At 39.9% G+C, this 8,473-nt stretch overlaps 1 pseudogene; it reads left to right on the forward strand.

The window, feature by feature from the left end:
* The first annotated feature begins 1,081 nt into the window (after nt 1-1,081).
* LOC125706915 (U1 spliceosomal RNA) lies at nt 1,082-1,229 on the forward strand (annotated as a pseudogene).
* Nucleotides 1,230-8,473: the final 7,244 nt, after the last annotated feature.

Genomic DNA, 8,473 nt, shown 5'->3' on the forward strand with positions numbered 1-8,473 from the left:
GTTCTGCGCTCTTCATTTGACAGCACCAGAATCACCAAAAGAACAAAAAAACAACTTCAAAGAGAAGGGGCCACTTTTTGCAAGATTCTTGATGTGGAATCAGAGGCATTTATAGCGAGTGACAATGTGCATTAGTGCTAGATGCAGACACATAAGCTAGGCAAGGAACAAATATAGATCCAGCGAGTCACCCACTGAACTTATGAGCTCAGTCGTATCATAGGAGAATTGAGGTTATCAACCTCAAAGTGTTTATTGTAAACACAAAGTGTTTTGTATTTATTTAGCAGATGCTTCTAATCAAAATGATGCACGTTTCTTTAATTGATTAATTGCAGTAATTAGAAAACATTAATTAGAATACAGTCGATAGTGAGGGATGCAATAATCAATTACAATTTATATTTTGTAATTAACGTTTAGAATTTTTTAATTGAACAATTCATGGAAAAAGCTAACGCGAAACAAAATCAACACGTCATGACTACGTTTAAGAAAAAAACTGGACAGAAAGTATCGGCCTTCTTGTCACCCGTCTGCTGAGTCAGCAGTGGAGGGGCACTTGTGTCTAGCATTTGGTTTATAGTTTGGGGAAAAAAAAAAATATATATATTTATATATATTTCCCCCTTTTTTTTAAAAGTTGCTTGTCAGATGAAAGGAGAGATAAGAGGGCATGCATTTATTAGTCAAAAATCATAGTGGGTTGCACGGTTGCTTCATGCATGCAGGGTTGTTTTGTGCGCAGTTTGCATGCTCCCCTTCTTTCGCATGGCTCCGAGCAGCAGCATGCCAAATGCAGTACCTGTCATAGGAGGGTCTTCGGCTCAGACCCATTACTTGGCCCCTGAGCGAGACCCATGATCCACCAATATCTCCAGGGACCGTCTGACCCTGATTTCTCAAAAATCTGCATGTCGCTTTGGATGAAAAGCATTTGCATAATGAATAAAAAGTAAATGTCTGCTATGGGTAGGTTTCCCACCACAATCAAAAGACAAGCTAGGCTAACTGGCATCTCTAAAATGCCCAGAGCATGATGGTGTATAAGCCCTGTGATGGGCTGTTGTTTTATGCAAGCATGCTCACCTGGCAGGGGAGACACCTTGATCACGAAGGTGGCCCAGCCATTGCATCGCGGCTGTACTGACCCCTGCAAACTCACCAAATGTGGGAATCTCTACTGCATAATTACTGGTACTGGGTGACTGCATTCGTGCTTCCCCTCAATTTTCTGGAGCGCTGAGCCTCTGTGTCTATGATCAGAAGGTCACTATGTGGGCTTTTGAGCAAGGCCCTTAACACCCCCGACCCCCGGCCCCTCGCCACAGCAGGGGTGCTGCATGTTGGCTGACCCTGCACTGTGCTCCCCCCCCCCCATCTATAAAAAGCAAGATTGGCCAGGCAAAGAGAAGAATTCCAATATACCTGTACTTCTACAAATGGCAAATAAAGGATTCATCATTTTTATACATTTTAAACAATCTGGCTCTTCAGTACACCCTGTACAAATGTACTTCCTTTTTCTGTATCCGAGTCGGAAGATGACTCACATCAGTCGCCTCTTGCTTTTCTTTTATATCCTTTTCTCATCCTTGCCCTTTGCTGAAGTTGGCTTCTCCGAAGGTTTTCACAAGGACACCATTATAGATAAATACCTGTAAAGCAAACGCCTTCATGGGATGAAAAATGATTAGTATGCCAGGAATGGGGAACATGACCGGAGAGCCGTTCGGATTGATATGGCGGCGCAGTCAAAGGCGGAGTTCGGCAGTAAAACAGTCACACTGACTCTTATTCCACTAACTCACACAGCACCCGGGAAGCACGTGCTGAAATCGAACATGCTGACAACACCGATTTACAAGAGCGGTGTAACAAAAGCATGCAGAGAAATGAATGATCATTGGTAGGAAGGCATACTATGTGAAATGTGACTATTACTCACCATTAGCACCAAAAAAAAAAAACACTCTGGCAAGACAGGGACTGACCGGTTAAAGAGGCGGCACCATTTCTCCACCAATCAAATGACATCCGAATGTCTCTCCAAGTTGTATAGCTCCGGAGTTTCCCTTCCCTTCTCACTTACATGGATTTATGTATGATGTGCACTTAAATCAGCTTGAAATCAAGAGAAAAAAAGACATTTTACACTTTTATATATACAGCAGGCCAGAAACTGAGATCTTAGTGAATATGCCTCTGAGTTTTAAATTATCTTTTCTGGGCAGCAATACATGAATTTCACTGCATTGTCTCTGGTGACTGCAAAATGTGCAGGCAATCCTCTGATTTCAAGCAAAATTGTGTGATGCTGCGCAACAGTAACAAGTGGTCAGCAGGGGGCGACAGTGCGTCCCATCCATGACCATAATGGCAAAAGCAGTCTACAGAAAGCACATGTGACAAAATTAAAAAGTCAATTAAGTCAGAATTAAGTTATAACGACAAATAAAGATATGGATGGTAGTTTTGGGGGTAACATTTTCTGGAAAAAAAATGCGTGATGGGTAGTTGTGATATTTCCTTATTTTGCTTCTACCCAACACTCATAACCACTGATGCTGCATCAGGTTGTTGTAGACCTGGAGCCTGCCCCAGGAAGCACAAGGCAAGAGGCAGGGGACACTCTGCACTGGATGTGGGTCCACTGCAGGGCATGAACACACTGCGATCGTGAAAACTTCAGATCGCCACATGTCACCACATGCCGGTTGACTCTGTACTGTGACCCCCCAGCCTCAGGGGGCGTGGCATGCCGGTTGACTCTGCACTGTGACCCCCCAGCCTCAGGGGGCGTGGCATGCCGGTTGACTCTGCACTGTGACCCCCAAGCCCCAGGGGGCACTGCATGCCGGCTGACCCTGCACTGTGACCCCCAAGCCCCAGGAGCCACTGCATGCCGGCTGACCCTGGACTCTGACCCCCAAGCCCCAGGAGGCACTGCATGCCGGCTGACCCTGCACTGTGACCCCCAAGCCCCAGGAGGCACTGCATGCCGGCTTACCCTGCACTCTGACCCCCAAGCCCCAGGAGGCACTGCATGCCGGCTTACCCTGCACTCTGACCCCCAAGCCCCAGGAGGCACTGCATGCCGGCTTACCCTGCACTCTGACCCCCAAGCCCCAGGAGGCACTGCATGCTGGCTGACCCTGCACTGTGACCCCCAAGCTTACTTTCACCTGTATATGTGTCTCATGGAGAACAAGATGGGGTAGATAAAACAGACTACTTCCCTACAGAGATCAATGACATTTCCCTATACTATCATCTATTCTATTACATATTATCGATATTGATCTGACTGGATGACTATTTCTGCACCACATGGGGCAGTGGTATCAAACCAGAGCGAAACAATGAAAAACACACAGAATAAGGATACAATTTTTTTAGGAGTTTATCTGAAGATGGATTAGAGCAAAGACAAGAAGTGGCTGGAAGAACTTGTGAAATCGTTCAGTGCCGACAAAACTGTCAGATAAAACTTGGAGGATTTTATTTGGGCGACAATAGACAGAAAAAGGCTCACAGTTCCAGTGGAAGAATACGGTCAGATGCTGTGTCATTCTGTACAGACAATAAAATAACAGCCAGTCATAATCATACAAAGATGCAAAAGAATCATTTAAGTAATATTTTAAAAATTTTACCCATAGACATGGCAAAGAATTCTGATAAATAATCGCCACATCCATCCATCCATCCGTCTTATTTATTTTGTATGTGAGTGTGCCCTGTGATGGGTTGGTGCCTAATCCTGGGTTGTTCCCAGCCTTGTGCCTATAGCCTCCAGGATAGACTCCGGACCCCCGCAACCCTGAATAGGACAAGCAGTTTCAGAAAATAGATGGATGGATGAACGGACATTTATTCTTCCATCAATTAATTAATTAATTAATTAATTAATTAATTAATTAATTCAAATTCATACTTCAGATTTCCAGGCTTTTCCTTTCAGAATAAAGTTGAACAACAAAAATCAGACACCCGGATTCCACACAATGGAATTCGCAAATCCCAAGAGACCAGCAGCGAAACAGTACGATTGTCTTTAAGCGAACCTTCTACCTCAAGACCACAGATCAAACGGTGATTCATTTAAGTATGTGAAATCAATTATGATTATAACATTTTAGGCAAATCACAGGGTAGAAGGTGCAGTTCAAGGGGCAAAAGAAGCATCTTGCCAGTCAAAAATAACAAAACCAGTTAATATAAGGATGTCAGATTCCACATATTTAATGCACTTCCCCAAATGGAAAATAACATAAGAAGAAAAATGAAATCCACGCTCTTCCCTTCCTGTGCCTATCAATAGGAAAGTGGAAGAGTAATAAGTTTTAACATCAGAAAAATTGAATTTGTCAGCTGTAGATTCCCATTTTATATGGGCTAGAATTAGATAAGCCATACCTACAGGTAACATTAAATTTAGCGACAGTCTGTTACATTAACCTCATCCAGCTTTAAAGAAAAGATAAATCACACGTTATCACTGCAGGATGAAAGAATGACTTACACTTATCTTTATTGGGAAGTAATTCAATTTCGTTTAGCAAATTCAGCAAATGTGAATCCTGATTAAATCAAATCACCCATTATTTCTCATATTCTCTTTATATTATTTCAAACTTTTATCAAACTCTCCTTGCAATGATGATTTGGACAAAAAAATACTTCTTCAGTAAAACTGAAAACTGCTTTCTGATGCAAGTTTAGGCTTTTCATTTATCTGCTGGAGTTTATTTATTGGTTCAATTTATAGGTTAACAGGTTATAATGTTAAATATCCACTACAATAATCCAAAATAGTTCTTAATAAAGCGAATACAATGAAAGAAATTATTAACATGCAGAAAAAGACTTTTAAAATGGTTCAATTCTGTATTTAACGTAACGGCAATAGCACTGTCATAAAAGATGCCTTTGTTTTGCACATGTGCTTTTAATCCTGTTATGATTGTAAGTGATGCATGCAGCTGAATACATCATGGATATGCAACCATGGTAACTAATAATATTAAGAATAGGTAAAAGAATCATTTCTGAAGAGGAGGGGCAGGGACACACCATAATGAAGCTGAGGACAGTCAGGCAGATAAACGCTTGAGGTTTCCTTCTTGAGCTGATAAAAGTTCATAAACTCACCTTGTTAGGGATGCAGTCTTTCCTGGGAGACATATCAGATGTGTGTTATCTTTTTATTTTGTTTTATAGCTTGCAGGAAAACAGTGCATATCCCTTATTTTTAATGTATAATTTTGTGCAAAGATAAAAATTCATATTTTTTATTCACTAGTCTATTTCATGCTATTTTATTGCTGTACAGTGCAGAAAAGTAAAAGCCCAGCTCATTGTGATTCGTCACGCTAATCCCCATTACACAGCTTGCTATAGGATTTGGGCTTCTTTCCAAGTAATGAAATTCCTCAGGTGAAACCCTTTTCCCATTTATAATTCATTTTCATTTCCTATCAATTATCTGAAATGTCTCAGTGACGTTCATACTGTACGTAAACCATCTGATCTTGAAAGAGCAGAAAAGTGATTTTGATGTACAGTATACATCCTGGCAAGCTTCAAAATAGGTGCTTTATTGTGTCCAAATACATGGATGTAACATGAAGAGAAATAACTACGAAGGTAACAGCATAAAATTAAGAATATTTAAAACAGGCTGACTGCAATGGATTAAAGCTGATTCTGAAAAGCCCATTAGTGCAGCCCTATTCGCATTTATGTATTTTGTCATACTATTCGGGTTCTGAAATGTGATTAACATTCCTGAGGCTGTTTTGAGTTTTTATATTCCAGGCAATAAATCACTTTGTTCTTCCATCTCCATGTATTTATGTATACAGATCTATGTGGCTGCATGGCTAAGTGTGAACACATCACAAAACGACAACAAACATAAAAAAAGATAAGCATACAGTTTATTACCTTACAGTCTGATCATATTGTTTATATATAAAAACATAATAGTAAGACTTTCGTTTTTATTAAAGAGATGTTTAAGCAGTAGGCTTTTATCTTATGCATTAAACTTAATCATGACGTGTGTGATATGTTTGTGACTTCTAGTACGTTCAAAGACGGCCTTTCTATAACTTACTGTGGATTTTCTGGGGCGTATACATCTGCCTGATAGGTCTGATGAGGTAACTTCAAATCCTTTCGGCTTCTTTGAGATCTGCATGCTTATGATTTGCACAAGGTGAGAGTATTTAACCAGGAAAGATGTTATCTAGTACCTTGGGTGGAGCTTAATTTTGCTCCGCTTATGACGTCATAAACGGCAGGGGGCGTATCCCTTATTTCTGATTGGTCGAGGGGTTATGTGCATTTATGGTATACATGCTTATGCCACGTTTTGCCCATAGGGGGCCATATGGCTTGGGAGATAAGGGTTGCCGTTAAACTTTAATAGAATAAAAACACATTATAAGTATTTATTTATGTGTTACTTTAAAAAACCGTAAGGAATAACGAAAAATATAGCGGGATGAATGCAAGCTAGCGCATCAACATCCAGAGTCCAGCCGTAGCCACAGGTTGTTAGGAGTAGGCACAAGCGCCACAGAAGAAAGCACCAAAATGTTTTAAAGAAGAAAAACTTTAGCGTTATTTTTTTTAAAAAAAGAAAGAAAGAAAATCAGGCGGAATTAAAGCAAGTACATGCCCGAACGAAACATTGTCAGAAGAGCAAATGCTGAGTTTAAACAAGCACAAGCGAAACCAATTAACATATAGCATGTCGTTTTAGAAGAAGAAAGCACTTAAACTCATTACATTTAACCAACATGTTAAAAGAAGAAAACTTTTAGCGGTATTTACGAGTATTTTATTTCGTTCTTAGGTCGAAGAAAGCATTTAACCAGAAAGCTTTTAGGATGAATAGCCCGAGTAGCTAAAGGAGGAATAAGTCTGACTGTACCTAAAAGGCGACATAAGCGAATTCCCCCAGCTCTGGTACGTGTGATCGATTTGTTTGAACAACTCGGCTGAAATTGTCCAAAACTGCCCCGATCTTGCGCATGCGCACTCACACAGACATCCCATTTCAAAATGGCGGTACCAACGCCATGTTGTACTTTTATTTCAATTAAGACCCATTAACCATAACGTTTTTTTTTTTGTAATGAGACTCTTTTTCGGCCAATGTGTTATTTAAAATAAAACATCCTAAGTATTTCGACAACAAGAATCAAGGAAAAATCTAGGACAATCCTTGTTGAAATGACTTTCGCTCTCCCCATGTCGCGCTTGTCCGTAGGCGTAGAGCCACGATCCCCACACAACACTATCTTCTATTGAAAAAAGCTGAGGCAAGTAGTTTTCTGAATCTTAAAGTGTGTATAGAATAAGTAAACGTGTGTAAAATAGTTATAAAATATGTTATAAAGCATATAGATAACGATAATTGATAAAGAATTTAAGCATAATATCCCACACGCACCCCGGCCTATAGCTGGCAGAAATGGCGCTATCCTGCGGCCTACAAGATAAAAGCATATGGCACTAAATTGAAATCAGTCGTCTTTGAAAGAAGAAAATACATTACATTAATTTATTAATGCGATTTTTAAAGTATGTTTTAAGACATAATAAAACTTTTAAACATTTTGACGGGGTCACCGGACGCGTCGAGCTTTTCTAGGTAGAGAGGAAAGAGTGTATGGCAGTTATAAATGGTAAAAGCAGTAGTTATGTGTTGTTAAAGGGTTATTCTTTAAACAAAATGCACAGTTTTATATCGGTAAAACACAGCCATCCTGTTTTAGGGGGATTTATACGTACTGCATGTCTAGTCATGTTGGTCAGCTAATGTCCGCGGGAGTAGGTAACGGGGCGTCAGCGCAAGAGCTTTTGGAGTCGTGAGCGATAAGCCCATGAGAAGGAAGCGTCAATGAAACAAAATGGCCGCCGGTTTACAAATTGTTGCAGAGTGACTGTAACATCTCGTTTAACAGCTGGTCCTGAGTGTGAGAAGCACACAGCCAGCAGCCCCATTATGGCAGAAAGCACATTACCTCTATTTGTTAATCTGTCTTATTTGTAAATAGTATAAAATAATATATTTCTAATTTAAATAAAAGTCGATCTCCAACACCACAGCTCTGGGGGTTGGACGAAGTATCTAACTACAATTGTTTAATCAGCGGGATAGAGTGCCGTAAACAGTTGTATGACAAATTAGTATAAAATTTTACTTAAAATTTTAAGTAATAAAACAATTTAGCTGCATTTTGTTAGTTGTATTTTTAAAAAGATGCCCCCAGTTTATGATTAATTTAAATAGCTGTAGGAACTAGTGAGCGGTATTTAGCAACATACATCAAAAACATCTTCAACATTCCAATATGCAAGGTAACCGACAAAGTTTTCAAGCAGATTTCATAAAACAAGACACAGCAAGGAGAGCGTTCGATTAGGAAATAAATTAATTCAATCAACAAGCAATTGT

This window comes from Brienomyrus brachyistius, chromosome 13, assembly GCF_023856365.1.
Source record: "Brienomyrus brachyistius isolate T26 chromosome 13, BBRACH_0.4, whole genome shotgun sequence".
Taxonomy (NCBI): domain Eukaryota; kingdom Metazoa; phylum Chordata; class Actinopteri; order Osteoglossiformes; family Mormyridae; genus Brienomyrus; species Brienomyrus brachyistius.